The 17,860-nt window shown below is 41.8% G+C and overlaps 1 pseudogene; it reads right to left on the reverse strand.

Moving 5' to 3' along the window:
* Positions 1-11,852: 11,852 nt before the first annotated feature.
* Positions 11,853-17,860, reverse strand: LOC121581703 (annotated as a pseudogene).

Genomic DNA, 17,860 nt, shown 5'->3' on the forward strand with positions numbered 1-17,860 from the left:
AACCCGGACAACAATGGGCCAATTGTGCGCCGCCTCATGGGCCAATTGTGCGCCCAGACAGTGGAGGATGCAGCAGATGTACATGCAGAGTTGTAAGGTGTTCACCACTGTCTTCTCCTCATAAGGTGAGTGCCACCTGCAATCCTCTCTGGCGCCGGATGTATCACGTTTCTCAAGTGTAGGAGAGCTACATAAGAATCAGTTTTGCCTTGTAGATCATCACAATAAATAAGAATGCAAGAACAGGAAGTACCTGATCTTAAAGTACTCTGAGACTCTGGAGATTCTCTTACACTACCAGTCAAAAGTTTGGACACACCTACTCATTCAAGGGTTTTTCTTTATTTTTTATTATTTTCTACATTGTAGAATAATAGTGAAGACATCAAAACTAAGAAATAACACATATGGAATCATATAGTAACAAAAAAGTGTTAAACAAATCAAAATATATTTTATATTTGAGATTCTTCAAATAGCCACCCTTTGCCTTGATGACAGCTTTGCACACTCTTGGTATTCTCTCAACCAGCTTCATGAGGTAGTCACCTGGAATGAATTTTCAAAAATTTAATTTGTGGAATTTATTTCCTTCTTAATGCGTTTGAGCCAATCAGTTGTGTTGTGACAAGGTAGGGGGTATACAGAAGATAGCCCTATTTGGTAAAAGACCAAGTCCATATTATGGCAAGAACAGCTCAAATAAGCAAAGGGAAATGACAGTCCATCATTACTTTAAGACATGAAGGTCAGTCAATACGGAACATTTCAAGAACTTTGAAAGTTTCTTCAAGTGCAGTCACAAAAACCATCAAGCGCTATGATGAAACTGGCTCTCATGAGGACCGCCACAGGAATGGAAGACCCAGAGATACCTCTGCTGCAGAGGATAAGTTCATTAGAGTTATCAATCAGCCTCAGAAATTGCAGCCCAAATAAATGCGTCAGAGTTCAAGTCACAGACACATCTCAACATCAACTGTTCAGAGGGGACTGTGTGAATCAGGCCTGAATTGCTGTAAAGAAACCACTACTAAAGGCCACTAATAAGAAGAAGAGAACTGCTTGGGCCAAGAAACACGAGCAATGGACATTAGACCGGTGGAAATTTGTCCTTTGGTCTGGAGTCCAAATTGGACATTTTTGGTTCCAACCGCCGTGTCTTTGTGTGACGCGATTTGGGTGAATGGGTGATTTCCGCATGTGTAGTTTCCACCGTAAAGCATGGAGGAGGAGGTGTTATGGTGTGGGGGTGCTTTGCTGGTGACACTGTCTGTGATTGATTTAGAATTCAAGGCACACTTAACCAGCATGGCTACCACAGCATTCTGCAGTAATACGCTATCCCATCTGGTTTGGGACTATCATTTGTTTTTCAACAGGACAATGACCCAACCTCCAGGCGGTGTAAGGGCTATTTTACCAAGAAGTAGAGTGATGGAGTGCTGCATCAGATGATCTAGCCTCCACAATCCCCAGACCTCAACCCAATTGAGATGGTTTGGGATAAGTCGGACCGCAGAGTGAAGGAAAAGCAGCCAACAAGTGCTCAGCATATGTGGGAACTCCTTCAAGACTGTTGGAAAATCATTCCAGGTGAAGCTGGTTGAGAGAATGCCAAGAGTATGCAAAGCTGTCATCAAAATTAAGAAAAACCCTTGAATGAGTAGATGTGTCCAAACTTTTGACTGGTACTGTATGTGCTAGTCTCATGTTGTCATACTTTCCGGGTCTTTATTGCGGTTATTCTTGTGCATAGAGATTAATTGACTTGCTTTTTAAGGATATTGTCATTAACTGTTTTTCGGTAGACTATCATAGTTTTGCTTTCATTTTGACTAACAGCTCTATATGACTTCATATCTAAATGTCTCAATTTTTTATCAGCTTGCAGAGCAAGAACAAGATACAGGCTTAGGGAGGCAGAGAAGGTATGTTAATGATTTCTCATTGATAGAGCGTCATGTATAGCAAGTCGCAACCAGAACATCCAATTTATCACAATTCCAGATGTGACCGATCCAGAGTGTCAGGGTGATGTTCTGCATAGGACCAAGATGTGTTGTCATTTAAACTAGAGGAAGAGAGCAAAAACATTTATGGATGATAAGATGAACACAGTGAAAAGTGAAAACAGTATATAGTGGAGTATAGTAGATCTACAAGAAGTAAAAGTCAGAGAAGAGAAAATAATTGCTTTTGCAAGATTAGTCAGGAGAAGATGTGATTGGTTGATAAAACAGGTGAGGGTGGACTGTCAGCAGAAAGTGACATAAGGGAATGACTGAGGGAAGCAGTGTTGCTCCCTATTGTGTGGTTTAGCTTATATTCCTCCAGGCAGGATTTGACCCCCTCTCCCTTTTCCACAGTTAATGTCTATCTATACACTCTTAGAATCTATCTATACACTCTTAGAAAAAAGGGTTACGAAAGGGCTCTTCGGCTGTCCCCATAGGAGAACCCTCTTTTTGGTTCCAGATAGAACCCTTTTGGGTTCCATGTAGAACCCTCTGAAAAGGGATCTTCATGGAACCCAAAAGGGTTCTACCTGGAACCATAAATGGTTCTTCAAATGGTTCTCCAATGGACACAGCCGAATAACCATTTTAGGTTCTAGATACAGTGGCTTGCGAAAGTATTCAACCCCCTTGGCATTTTTCCTATTTTGTTGCCTTACAACCTGGAAATAAAATAGATTTTTTGGGGGTTTGTGTCATTTGATTTACACAACATGCCTGCCACTTTGAAGATGCAAAATACTTTTTTTTGTGAGACAAACAAGAAACAAGACAAAAAAACAAAATTTGAGTGTGCATAACTATTCACCCCCCCAAAGTCAATACTTTGTAGAGCCACCTTTTGCAGCAATTACAGCTGCAAGTATCTTGGGGTATGTCTCTATAAGCTTGGCACATCTGGCAACTGGGATTTTTGCCCATTCTTCAAGGCAAAACTGCTCCAGCTCCTTCAAGTTGGTTGGGTTCCGCTGGTGTACAGCAATCTTTAAGTCATACCACAGATTCTCAATTGGATTGAGGTCTGGGCTTTGACTAGGCCATTCCAAGACATTTAAATGTTTCCCCTTAAACCACTCGAGTGTTGCTTTAGCAGTATGCTTAGGGTCATTGTCCTGCTGGAAGGTGAACCTCTGTCCCAGTCTCAAATCTCTGGAAGACTGAAACAGGTTTCCCTCAAGAATTTCCCTGTACTTAGCGCCATCCATCATTCCTTTAATTCTGACCATTTTCCCAGTCCCTGCCGATGAAAAACATCCCCACAGCATGATGCTGCCACCACCATGCTTCACTGTGGGGATGGTGTTCTCAGGCTGATGAGAGGTGTTGGGTTTGCGCCAGACATAGCGTTTTCCTTGATGGCCAAAAAGCTCAATTTTAGTCTCATCTGACCAGAGTACCTTCTTCCATATGTTTGGGGAGTCTCCCATGTGCCTGTTGGTGAACACCAAACGTGTTTGCTTATTTTTTTCTTTAAGCAATGGCTTTTTTCTGGCCACTCTTCCGTAAAGCCCAGCTCTGTGGAGTGTACGGCTTAAAGTGGTCCTATGGACAGATACTCCAATCTCCGCTGTGGAGCTTTGCAGCTCCTTCAGGGTTATCTTTGGTGTCGTTGTTGCCTCTCTGATTAATGCCCTCCTTGCCTGGTCCGTGAGTTTTGGTGGGCGGCCCTCTCTTGGCAGGTTTGTTGTGGTGCCATATTCTTTCCATTTTTTTATAATGGATTTAATGGTGCTCCGTGGGATGTTCAAAGTTTCTGATATTTTTTTATAACCCAACCCTGATCTGTACTTCTCCACAACTTTGTCCCTGACCTGTTTGGAGAGCTCCTTGGTCTTCATGGTGCCGCTTGCTTGGTGGTGCCCCTTGCTTAGTGGTGTTGCAGACTCTGGGGCCTTTCAGAACAGGTGTGTATATATACTGAGATCATGTGACACTTAGATTGCACACAGGTGGACTTTATTTAACTAATTATGTGACTTCTGAAGGTAATTGGTTGCACCAGATCTTATTTAGGGGCTTCATAGCAAAGGGGGTGAATACATATGCACGCACCACTTTTCGGTTATATATTTTTTGAATTTTTTGAAACAAGTTATTTTTTTCATTTCACTTCACCAATTTGGACTATTTTGTGTATGTCCATTACATGAAATCCAAATAAAAATCCATTTAAATTACAGGTTGTAATGCAACAAAATAGGAAAAACGCCAAGATGGATGAATACTTTTGCAAGGCACTGTAGCACCTTTTTTTCTAAGAGTGTATATAGCTCTCAACGGGTTAATTAAAGGAGATCAACTCCAGAGAACCTTGGACTGTTGACAGACATGAGGAACAGGAGACCGAGAGACTCCGTATCCCTCTCTTTGGCTAGTCTTCAGTAACCATTCTTATCTAACTTCTGTGCTCATAAACTGTACTGTCACTAACTACTGTTTGTAGAGCATATTCTGTTGGAGAGTCTTATTTACATGTAGTCTACTACTACATATTGAATGGCAATGAAAATCCTGAATGTGTTTAGTACTGACCCAGTTGTTAACGTATAAGCTCAGTTGTTAACATACTTACTTCATGTTACACACATAGACACTCAACCATGCAAATTGGCTGGGTTATTATTTATTTAGACATCACACATTATAGTCGTACTCTTACCCAGACATCATACACTCTCACTAAATCACATCCAATATCACACACATCAACCTACTCAGATCTACTACACACATATCTTGACTCAATTTTATAACATCTGTGGCATTGGCTCACAGGAAAACAGGCAAGGGAATAAAAAAATATTGCTAGAATCGGTTTCTTGAATTCTAAACATCAGACATTTGAAATCTCTAATTTTGACAGTCATAATACCTCTTATGGCAGTAACTTTACAAGCACTAATTATGGTCAGTTTAGACTGAGAATAGTATCTAGTTATGGTAAGGGGTGAAATAAGTATAGCCGGTTATAATTGTAAAAGTTTAGCAGATTATAGAAAAAGAAGATCAGTCTTTACGTGGCTAAAATAAAAGGAATGTAACATATACTGTTTACAGGAAACTCACTCTACATCCTTAGATGAAGTCATGGACAAAGGAACTCAAAAGGTGTGATGATATTAATTATTTTTAAGTGGATGAAAAACAGATTTGGCTCATTAATCTATATGGTCCAAATCAGGATGATCCATTCTTCTTCGAAAATGTTTATACCAATTTATTGAACTTACAGGCAACAAATTATCAAATAATTATGGTGGGAGACTATAATACAGTGTTAAGTACCTCAATGGACTGTAAAGGAAATCACTCTACAAACTATCGTCACCGTGCCCTTAAGGAAATCATAAATATTATGGACACATTAGAAATAGTGGATATTTGTAGCCTAAAAAACCCTGTCCTAGTGAGATATACATGGAGGAGACTTAATCAAGCTAGTCGTCTTGACTACTTTCTTGTCTCTTTCTCTCTTGCATCAAAGGTAAAAAAAGTATTGATAGGAGACAGAATGCGATCGGATCATCTAATTGGCCTTCACATAACTCTTACAGAATTTCCACGTGGACGGGGATAATGGACATTTAATCAAAGTCTACTGGAGGACAATTTATTTTTTACTAAGACAAAATTATTTATAACTGAATTTTTCCAGTACAATATAGGTTCAGCAAATCCCCTTGTTGTTTGTGATACCTTTTAAATGTACCTTCAGAGGTCATTCAATTCAATATTCATCAATATTAAAAAAGCCGTTTCTGTCTAAAGAGACAAGACTAACAAGGGAAATACATGAACTAATAGTTAGGTAGATAGCAATAAAAACTATCCTATAGAGATACAAAATAAGTTAACTGTAATTATTAAATAAAGCAAACTGGATGGAATATGGAGAAAAATTTACCAAATTCTTCCTGAATAAAGACGGAGTCATCTATGATTCTCCGAATTATATTTTAAAAGAGGAAGCTAAATATTTTAAGCAGATGTTTTCTTTTCCATCTCATCCTCACCCTCTGAATGACGATTAATGTAAGGAATTATTTCCCCCCCAAACATTTTTTACAAAAAGATCAGTGCGAAGGCCAAATTACAGAGGAAGAACAACAACAACAAAAAATCTCCCCAATTTCATGATATCCAATTGCAATCCAGTCTCATTGCTGCAACACCCCAACGGGCTCGGGAGAGGCAAAGGTAGAGTCATGCGTCCTCTGAAACATGACCCACCAAACCACGCTCCTTAACACCGGCCAGCTTAACCCGGAAGCCAACCACACCATTGTGTCAGAGGAAACACCATTCAACTGATGAGAAATCAGCCTGCAGGTGCCCAGCCTGTCACAAGGAGTCGCTAGAGTGCGATGGACTAAAACCTAATTATGATAAGTGTACAATATTACATATTGGATCTTTAATAAATACAACTTTTACATTACCCTGCAGTTTACCTATAAAATGGGCTGATGGTGAAGTAGACATACTTGGTATTCATATCACAAAATATATAAATGAGCTCTCCACAATCAAGTTCAATAGAAAACTGCTAAAAATAGACAAGATCCAGCAACCATGGAGAGGTAAATACCTGTCTATTTATGGAAAAATTGCACTGATTAACTCCTTAGTCATAACTCAGTTTATTCACTTACTTATGGCGCTGCCTACTCCTGATGATTAGTTTTTCAAATCATATGAGCAAAAAATATTTCGCTTTATCTGGGATGCTAAACCAGACAAGATCAAGCATGCCTATCTATATAATGAATATGAACTGGGTGGGTTGAGATTATTAAATATAAAAGCACTAAACCTCTCTCTAAAAGCTTTACTTATACAAAAGTTTTACTTGAACCCTAAATGGTTCTCAAGTAGATTACTAAGAAAAGCTCATCCATTGTTTAAACATGGCCTTTTTGCCTTTGTGCAGATTGCCATGTCTCATTTTCGATTAATTGAAAATGAAACCTTTTTCAAAGTATCTCTCTTTTTCAAACAAGCATTGCAGAGCTGATTACAATTTCAATTTCATCCCCCTGAAAAGATAGAACAAATATTACAACAAATATTATGGCTGAACTCAAATGTGCTGGTTGATAAAATACCTGTATTTATGGGAAAAGGGTATTTCATTTTTAAATGATATTGTAAATTGGAATGGTATAGTTATGTCTTTCATGGAGTTATCAGAATTGTATGGGAAGGTTGCTCAATCCAAGATTACAACCAATTGATTACAGCATTACCCCAAAAATGGAGGAGGCAGGTGGCAGCGGGAAGAGTTAGGGAACTGGTCTGTCTGCCCAATATAAAGGATCAAAACTGGCAAAGGAATAAAAATAGTTTAAATAGGAAAGTGTACCAGTTTCCTTTGAGGACCAGGATGTTGACAGCTGTGCCATACAGATAGCAAAATAGTTGGGAAGAGATTTCTGATGTACCGATTCCATGGTACAGGGTGTATGAGTTGATATATAAAATGACGCAAGATTCAAGACTTCGTGCTTTTCAGCTAAAATGATTGTACAGAATTCTTGCCACCAACAAAATGTTGAATATTTGGGGCATACAATCATCGCAGCTCTGCAGATTTTGTTGTGAGGATACAGAGTCGATAGACCATTTGTTTTGGTATTGCCCTCAGGTAGCATGTTTCTGGTCTCAGGTTCAGGAATGGCTGAAAAAGCATAACATGAATCTAAAATTGACTCTAGAAATAGCATTGTTGGGAGATCTGGAGAGACCTGGTCAGTCAATTACTAATATACTAATAGTCTTAGTAAAATTATTTATCTTCAACTCGCAATCTGTGGATTCTACTCGATTAGATAGATTAAAATTGTATGTTAAACATCACAGCATGTAGCATTGTTACATCTAATGCCTGTTTGCCTGAGGCTGATGCCGTGCAGGTGTTTGTACGCGTGTACACATACATATACACACACTCTCATTCAAACGCACACAGGTGCACATCCAGTGGGGAGAACAAGTATTTGATAGTCCCTCCCAACTTTTATCATGTCTATTTCTTGGTGCAAACCACCCTTCATTTTAAGGTTCCTCATCCAGAGATTTGCACTAAAAAGAGATTTCAACCATGTTTTTACAGTCTAAAACTTACCATGTAGATAGAATATAGCCTACTGCCAATTAACACAACATAAATAAACCCTCCCAACTAATTGTTGGACAAAACCTTGATGATGTAGTCATGGAAGTAGACCAGGTGGTCTAATTTTGGCATGTCTGACATTGTTCTGTTTGTGTTTTCAGAGTGATGATCATGAGCCAGTAAAAGCTAATCCAAGCTTGTAAGGTGAGAACATCTTATCCTATCCCACCCCAGCTCCTTCCTATTCAACAAACCTGAGCCAAAATCCCATAGAGGGGAAATAGTGTATTTTCTTTGTACCTCCTATAATGTCCTTGAAGTGGTATGAATAGAGGATTCAATTTAATTTACTTCAGTTGATTGTAGTTTTCCTCAGTATAGTCATTTGTTTAACAGTTTTAAATATGAAAAAAACTTCTAGAAATTGGGTTACAGAGAATCAACAAGAGGGCCTCTGTGTTTGTGTCTCCCTCTTTATGTATGTAGGGGTTGTAGTACTCAACATTTCCCCAGGCTTGGGAAAGAGGGCCTATTCCTGGCTCTGGGACACAAGGCCTCCTCAGGGTCAGGCTCAGCCCACAGCTCCCCCAGCCTGCTGCACCCTGTGCTGTCCAAGGGTCACCGGATGAGGAGTGACACCTAGGGACTGGGAGATATCAATTGCTTCATCAATGGCTCCATCAATGTAGCATTCAAACCCGACTGATTGTTTTACTTCCACGACCCTTCACCGAATGCGAACACATTCGGGGCCGTCTGATTGGTCCAGAAACCGATGGGTTGAGCCAGAGCCAGAACACACGTGGGTAGAGTGGCGGTTTGAAAATGTGTCATTGGCTTTGATTATGATTGGTTAGAGACGATCCAATGACAAACTATTTTTGTACAACGTCCTTGTGCCCCTTGTCACCACAAACGACTTCAATGATGGCAGTCTCAGACTAAAGTATGTAGCGAATGACAGAGCAGCGGAATAATTAAGTGTGAGCCATCAGACTAAAGCAAAGGCACTTTTTCTGTCAGTCTTCTTTTCTACAGTTAATAGCCATACGTGATCCCCTATTTGATCCCCTAATTGTTAATCAATTGTTATTTGCACTGTTGCTTCACTTTAATTATATTGTATATATTCTATTTTTATAAAATACATTTTAAAGATACATCGTTGTTTGCAACTATACATTCAGTATTCAACATGATTCACTGATTAAGTGTTACAAATTAAGATCAGGTGGGGTTTTGTTCAGCAGTAAAACAGCATTAACACCTTCAGATGTCCAATATAAATATTATTTTGGATGAGAAAATCTTCAAAAGCTTCTGCGCAACACATTAAAGAGGTACCAATTCCAATTTCTCTGCACCTTTAATGCAGAAAACCTTCATTAAATGCCTACACCTTTCTCTTGCTACAGTATCCATCATATACAGATGAATCTCATATAGTGCAATCTCAACAGAATTATTGTCACGGATCCCCCCGGTACTGCTGCTCATTCCGTTCACCAGCTCCGGAGGTCTACCTCACCGGCCTTCTAGGCGTCACAGATCTGGTTCATTACCACCAACCCCGGACTGTCTTGTCTCATTACGCACACCTGGTTCCCATTTCCCCTGATTAGTATGTGAATATATGTGCCCTCTGTTACCCATTGTCCTGGTGGATTATTGTCCCATGTCCGTTGGTCTCGTGAGTACCATGTATTGTGCTCTTGTTATTACGGGTCTCGTCCCTTGTATTGTTTAGAGGTTTACACTTCAGTCTTTTGTTTGGTTTAAATCCCTGTTATATATATATCTATATATATATATATACAGTGAGGGAAAAAGTATTTGATCCCCTGCTGATTTTGTACGTTTGCCCACTGACAGTCTATAATTTTAATGGTAGGTTTATTTGAACAGTGAGAGACAGAATAACAAAAAAATCTAGAAAAACGCAAAGCACCCCCAAAGCATAATGCTTCCACCTCCATGTTTGACGGTGGGGATGGTGTTCTTGGGGTCATAGACAGCATTCCTCCTCCTCCAAACACGGCGAGTTGAGTTGATGCCAAAGAGCTCCATTTTGGTCTCATCTGACCACAACACTTTCACCCAGTTCTCCTCTGAATCATTCAGATGTTCATTGGCAAACTTCAGACGGGCCTGTATATGTGCTTTCTTGAGCAGGGGGACCTTGCGGGCGCTGCAGGATTTCAGTCCTTCACGGCGTAGTGTGTTACCAATTGTTTTCTTGGTGACTATGGTCCCAGCTGCCTTGAGATCATTGACAAGATCCTCCTGTGTAGTTCTGGGCTGATTCCTCACCGTTCTCACGATCATTGCAACTCCACGAGGTGAGGTCTTCCATGGAGCCCCAGGCCGAGGGAGATTGACAGTTATTTTGTGTTTCTTCCATTTGCGAATAATCGCACCAAGCTGCTTGGCGATGGTCTTGTAGCCCATTCCAGCCTTGTGTCGGTCTACAATCTTGTCCCTGACATCCTTGCAGAGCTCTTTGGTCTTGGCCATGGTGGAGAGTTTGGAATCTGATTGATTGCTTCTGTGGACAGGTGTCTTTTATGCAGGTAACAAACTGAGATTAGAGCACTCCCTTTAAGAGTGTGCTCCTAATCTCAGCTCGTTACCTGTATAAAAGACACCTGGGAGCCATAAATCTTTCTGATTGAGAGGGGGTCAAATACTTATTTCCCTCATTAAAATGCAACTCAATTTATAACATTTTTGACATGCGTTTTTCTGGATTTTTTGTTGTTATTCTGTCTCTCACTGTTCAAATAAACCTACCATTAAAATTATAGACTGATCATTTCTTTGTCAGTGGGCAAATGTACAAAATCAGCAGGGGATCAAATACTTTTTTCCCTCACTGTATATATATACACACACACGTGTTTGTTTTGGGCTTCGTCCCCGTCGTTGTTCATGACGTACCTTGTGTTGGGTGGAGAAAATAAAACCCCTATTGCGTATTCCTGCACCTGTCTTCAAATCCTTATACAACGTGACAATTATGGTCTTCAAGATTTAAATTTATGAATTTCTCTTCATATTTACATTTTAAATAATAAGTGCAAATGGACCACATTCAGAATAAGGTTTTTACATAGAAATATTTAAGTATGGTAAGTACCAGTATGTAAGTACCATTGGCTACATGTGGTCATGTAATTTTCATATCAACCTCTAAGCGAAAACAGACAAATAAATAATACAGCTGGTTGTTTTGTGTGAATCCATGGACACATTTTTTTTTAGGAAATCTGATGTGTTCTACCTACAGTAAGATTGTCTAGTAGTATTATACATCTGGGTAAAAATTATCTGAGTGACTGTTCACTAGCTTGGTCCCAGATCTGTTTGTGCTCTCTTGCCAACTCAGTGTCAAGCCAGACAGCACAAAAAGTAGGACCAGGCTAACTGTTAGCTACTAAGTAGTGTTGAGGTCCTGTCAGAGCACCAAGGTTCTGGAGGCACAGCCAGGTGTCTGGGAGCTAGGTCCTGTCAGAGCACCACGGTTCTGGAGGCACAGCCAGGTGTCTGGGAGCTAGGTCCTGTCAGAGCACCAAGGTTCTGGAGGCACAGCCAGGTGTCTGGGAGCTAGGTCCTGTCAGAGCACCACGGTTCTGAAGGCACAGCCAGGTGTCTGGGAGCTAGGTCCTGTCAGAGCAACAAGGTTCTGGAGGCACAGCCAGGTGTCTGGGAGCTAGGTCCTGTCAGAGCACCAAGGTTCTGGAGGCACAGCCAGGTGTCTGGGAGCTAAGGAACTGTCTGGCCTGCTCAGCTACGATCATCTGGTCATCAGTCTTCCCAAATGCCACAGCCTCCCACTCACAGCTCACCTGAAACGACAACACATTTGTCCAATAAGAAACACTTGTTTTTGTTTTCCGTTGCTAAATGTTTTGCTACGATGTGCACTAATAAATACAACCCAGTCAACAAGCAGTCAAACACTCATGAGAAACACAGGAACTTAGAATAAAGTTCAGTGTCTTTCAGAAAGCAAACAATGCTGGATAAATTCCATTTCTATGAGCTGGTTGCTACTGTGAGTGAGGAAAAAAAGCAACTGTTGCACCTGTGATATTATGCTCATCGTACAAATCTCTGACATTTCATTTAATTCAACTGTGATGTTTCCTTCTTAAAAATACTAGGGAGTTCAATGACTTGGGGATTTCCTGATATTCTCAGACGTCTCTCTTGACTCACCTCTGATTGGCTGTATGCAGCGTCTGGGTGTAGAGGAGGGATCCGGATCAGATCGGGGTTGCCATCTCTCCTGATGGCGACGGTGTTGTGGGGCAGGTAACATCATGGCTCCTCTCTCCCTGGTCCTGCTATGGGGGACAGGGAGTGTTACCAGCTCCTCACAGCCCAGCATTGATGACCTCAGGGGGGCATTGGTCATCAGGCTCTCCCCATGGATCTGAGAGAGAGACCTGTTTTACAGTACTGTTTCATTCTTCAATCCTCTCCTGTGTTTCCATGTACATCACCTCTCACACTAGTTTGCCACCCTCATCTACAACAGTCTGTATGAGTCTCATTTTCAGTGTTTCTGATGTTAACTTGAATACTGAATGATCTTCTCACTAATCCTCTCCTCTCACATTGAGGTGTTCTTGGGAGTAGAGTTGAGCACTCTGGCAGTCCTTACTCCAGGGTTCCACAGCCAGGGATTTCCTAACTCTCCTGGACGATGCGTCAACCTGGGTTATAAAACATGGAATGGATAGGACTGTAACATTGATTTAATTCCATCTATGTTTTATACTCATATTTATTGGACAGCACTTTGAAGTCATTACCTCTCATGTTCTATTTAGTCTCTAGTGCTTGTTTTTTGTTTGTTGAATGTGTCTGAAGCACAGCTATAACCCTGACATAATTGCCCTAAGGGGACAAATAAAGTTATTTGAATTGAATTACTTCATAATTACTGGGTACAAATCTCTATGGATGATTATGGGGTTAGGATACCTCATGTTTCCAGGAGGAGCAGAAGCTAGCCTGTGTCTCTCCATGAATTAATATATCCACCTTATTCTGCTCTCAGCACCTCTTCCTCCAGGTAGGCCAGGGACTGGGGCTGCTGCATCTAACAGAACACACACACACACACACACACAGAAGCATGGGCAAGGGCACACACAGACACTCAGGTACGGTTGCAGAGTACAGCATCCCCTCACACACTGAACACAATACAATACACCAAACAGACTGAAGACATTAAAAGGTGTCATTAATGTGTTATAATAAACATACCATCATTTTCAACTGGCCCTGCATCTTTTCTTGGGTGGCCGTGGCAATCTTGAAGGGCGTTGGAGTTAGTGGCATGGGAAGCATGACGGCTTTACCAGCCTTGGGGGTCCTGAACATTTGTAACACCGACAGTACATGTATGGTGTATATGAGAACTTCTGGATGTAATGAAATATCAACACAGAACTGCCCTAGAAAACATACTTACCCAGCATTCTCTTTCCGATGCTTGTGTGTTAAGTCCTTGTGGAGGGGGGTGGTGTTGGCACGTTTGTGACCACGCGCTGGGGTGGACGTCAGAGCCGGGTTGTCTAGAGTCAAATCCTCAACTTCAGACACGTTGAAAAACTACAGAGAGAAACAGACAGAACCATCAAGTAAATAGGGATTTATAGTTTTTGCACCATGTACTTATATAATAAATAATATAATAATAATAATAACATAATATTATTATTATTATTATTATTATTATTATTATTATTATTATATTATTATTATATCATATATCACAAACGTACTCTGCTGTATTTCACAAACACACTTTAATATCATAGATCAGTGGTTTGCATAATGGTATTAGATTAGACATTATTTGAACAGGAAATCCTACCTGGGAGGGAGAGAATGGCAGTGCTTTGACAGGAGTGAGCCTAGGTGAGGAGGCGCTGTTGTCCAAAAAGGAGGTGCTGTGACACTCACTGGCAGGGGACTGCTCCCCCCTCACCCTCCTCCTCCTCCTCTTCAGGATGGAGGGAGGTGTGCTCAGCATGGTCAAGGTGGGTGAAGAGGCAGGCATCAGCTCAGTGTAGCTCTTACTCAGGTCAATTATGGCTGAGTCATCAAAATGGTAGCTAGCTCCTTCTGGCATCGCCACCTGGGACACAGACGCCATCACTTCCTGTTTCAGGGGTGAGGTCATTTCCTTCAGGCTGAAACTGGTAAACTCGCTCCAAGCCACTGGGTCCTACAGGGTCAGACCAGACAGAATGGGATATTAATGACATAAACGTGATTATAACACAATGACTATCACTAACTGTATTTGATTGTTAACCAGAATTATACAACCTAACAGTGTATGTTCAATAAACTCAATCATGACACAGTTCCTTGGAGGAAGAAACTGAGCCAGTGGTCTGTCTGAGTCCCAAATGGCACCCTATTCCATATACAGTGTACTACTTTTACCAGGGCCCATAGTTTTACAGTTTTACAATCAACATGACAAAGAGACAGGAGGACAAAGAGCAGAAATGTCACGAACAGGAAGACTAGAGGAACACTGACTGAGTCTATGAGCTTCAGGGTCTCTGCAAACTCAGGGATGGTTTGTAGGGAGTGGAGGACAGCGTTGGTCTCCACGGTCAGGATCCTGCTGGGATGTAGACAGCCGAGCCATGGCCCTCCATACTTTGGTGTCCCAAGCTGCTCAGGGTCGTGTTGGTCAGGCAGTCGTCTGTCAGACTGCTGGAGCAGCTGGAGTAGTGACACTGAGTGCTATGAAGCGGGAGGAAGCGAGAGGTCAGGGAAAGGTTAGCTCTGGTCCAGGGTGTTACATGCAGCTTGCTGATGCTGAAGGCTCAGCGTAAGCAAGCCGTACGTAATGCCCTGGACCAGAGCTAGGGGAAGGTCAGAACCAGAGATGAGTAGGGATGTGAGGGCCAGGAGTTTCCCAGATTAAATAATCTGCCAGGGAAAAACTCTTGGCCCTAACCACGAGACGTACATTTACCAATATAAATGTAATGAGACTAAGGGTGGACATGAGCAGGAGCCTCAGTTTCATTCCAAAACTTTAACATGAACTGTGCATTTTTGCACAGCAGTGAAAATCTACATGATTTTCAATAGAGGTCCACTTCTATCCAAAGAGGCCTCACAGGTGTTTTGAACAGCTAGCCAGGGTGCCAGTCTGATTCTGCCCTGCCAACTCCTCATGCAACTGTCATGCCAATTGTCATGTTTGGCTTAATCTCCCGTGGGTAGATTCTGCGTGTAGACCGAAAGAATCTGCCAGGACTGAATGGGATTATCAGGATTGGGCGAAGGCGGTGCTTGAACTGCTTCGCCTCGAGTGCTTAGTGCGTGTGCCCACATGGATGGGAAGGGGGGGGGGGGCTTTGGCTGAGAGTTTCATTTTGCGCGGGTGGTGACTTAGTTTTTGCCGGAACGGTCAATTTCTAACACAGAAGTTGATCACGCAGCTGACCAAATTACACATGATTTTACCTCTAGGTTAACCAAGATTATGTTTGGTTTGATAATGACAACAATGGAGTTGGCAAGAGCAGAAACAGATGAACAGCCACTGCTACTATGATAAGCTGTTAATGATGACTCACTGCTAGATGCTGCAGTATGAAGCAGGGAGGGATGGTAGCAGCTAGGAGGGGCAGCTAACCGGAGGTGAGTGAGATGGAGGATGGGGAGGGTGGTGGGGCTGTGTTCTAGAGCGTACTACACTATTGACTACACATACAAGGGTTCTGTCTTACACATGAAGCTGCCCGTCTCCTGACTTCACTCTTGGCTGCCATAAGGAGCAGCTCGAGTTCCTTAATTCTCTACTCTTTGTTGGGAGAGCCATCAGTGAACAACTCCTGGGGTACACGTAGCCTGGGAGAGATTGGAGGTCAGGAAAAGGAAAAACAGCTAATTTACTCATTTACAAGTCTTATTCCTCTCTTATCTTACAATGGATGCTGAATTACAGAGGAGCTACTGTACGATGGTGGTAGGGAAGGGGTTCACTTGCAACATGGTTAAGCTAAGCTGAGTGAGTGCAGAGAGGGGACACTCACTGGGTCAAAGTAAGAGGTTTCAGGAACACTGTCCATGTACTGGCCATCCAACAAGCCAAGGGAATATCCTAAAATCTACCAAAACATACATTCACAAGACAAACAACATTTGTGTCATAAAATGAACAAACAGTTTGGGATTGATTTCATCCTGATTTCAGTGGTGATTTGTAAAAATCATAGATTTCAGTGGTGACCGGTAAAAATCATAGATGTGTGCTCAGTGATCACCTTTGTGGGGATAGTCATGACATAATGATTCTGGCTCCGCAGCAGTCCCTTAGAGGAGCAGGAGGACTTGTTCCTTCTTGATGGGAGCCTGGGTCTTGTAGACCTGCGTCGGGACGTCCTGCAGGTAGCCCTCATGCTCCACCTTCCTACACATGGTGGAGTTTTTATTTTGTATGTTTTCTTTTTTTTTGTCATTTAGCAGACACTCTTATCCAGAGCGACTTACAGGAGCAATTAGGGCTATCGACAGATCTTTCACCTAGTCGGCTCGGGGACCTTTCGGTTACTGGCACAACGCTCTTACCCACTAAGCTACCTGCCGCCCTACCAGTGATTCTTTATAGAGTTGTCTGTCCTATGGGGAGTCAGACCAAATAAATTGAATTAGAACAATATTATGTTCTATATTGTCAACAGTATATTGATTGTTATTTGTTATATATCTCTGCGATTCGGACAAATAAAATATTTGATCAATCTTTTTTTTCTTTTTTTATAGCTTTTTTAACTAGGCAAGTCAGTTAAGAACAAATTATTATTTAAAATGACAGCCTACCAATCATGAGATTGACTGCATATCAGTCGTATCAACTGCATATCAGACTACGTCCAAAATAGCACCCTATTCCCTACATTCTGCACTACTTTTGAGCAGATCCCTATGGCCCCTGGTCAGAAGTAGTACACTATATAGAGAATAGGATGCCATTTGGGACACAAGCAGTGTTATAGCTTGTTATAACATTGTTATAACTTATTATAAGAGTGTTATTACCTGCCAGGCAGCAGCTTAGATATCTCAGCTCAGCGGTTCCCGATACGTTTGTGAGCAGCGTATATGATCCGGTCCTCCTGAGTCCAGCACCACTTCTTCACCTCAGGGTTAAGGTGGTTGTGCCAGCGCTCCCGGCACTGCTTGCCGATACGCCCGTGCAGATGCTTGGCAATGATGGACCAGTGCTTGGGGCCATACCTGTGCACCAACTCGATGACCTGTGCACAGATACGTTTACACACAGTGAGTTTAAGAATTTAGCATGTGATAAACCTATTTGGTAGACAGAACACACAGAATAGAAACTGTCTTCACCCTTTCACCCTCCTCCTTGGTCCATGGCCCTTTCACCATCTCTGGGTTGAGCACCTTTTGCCATCGGTACTGACACTGAGAAGCCAACCTTTCTGTCAAGAGTGGAGAAATGCAAAGAAAGGAGGAAGACATCAGTCCAATGTACTGGTACACAAGGGACAAAGATGTCAGAGTTGGTCATATTTTGTGTGGGTGATTCTCTACTGAGGAAAAGGCAAGGCAGTGCATGGCAACTATCTAAACACACCTTGAAATTATCTGCGATCACATTCCAATCATCTGCTCCATGTTCATCCACAAGCCTCTTCAGTGGTAATTTTAGCAT

Source organism: Coregonus clupeaformis, chromosome 14, assembly GCF_020615455.1.
Source record: "Coregonus clupeaformis isolate EN_2021a chromosome 14, ASM2061545v1, whole genome shotgun sequence".
In the NCBI taxonomy this organism is placed as follows: domain Eukaryota; kingdom Metazoa; phylum Chordata; class Actinopteri; order Salmoniformes; family Salmonidae; genus Coregonus; species Coregonus clupeaformis.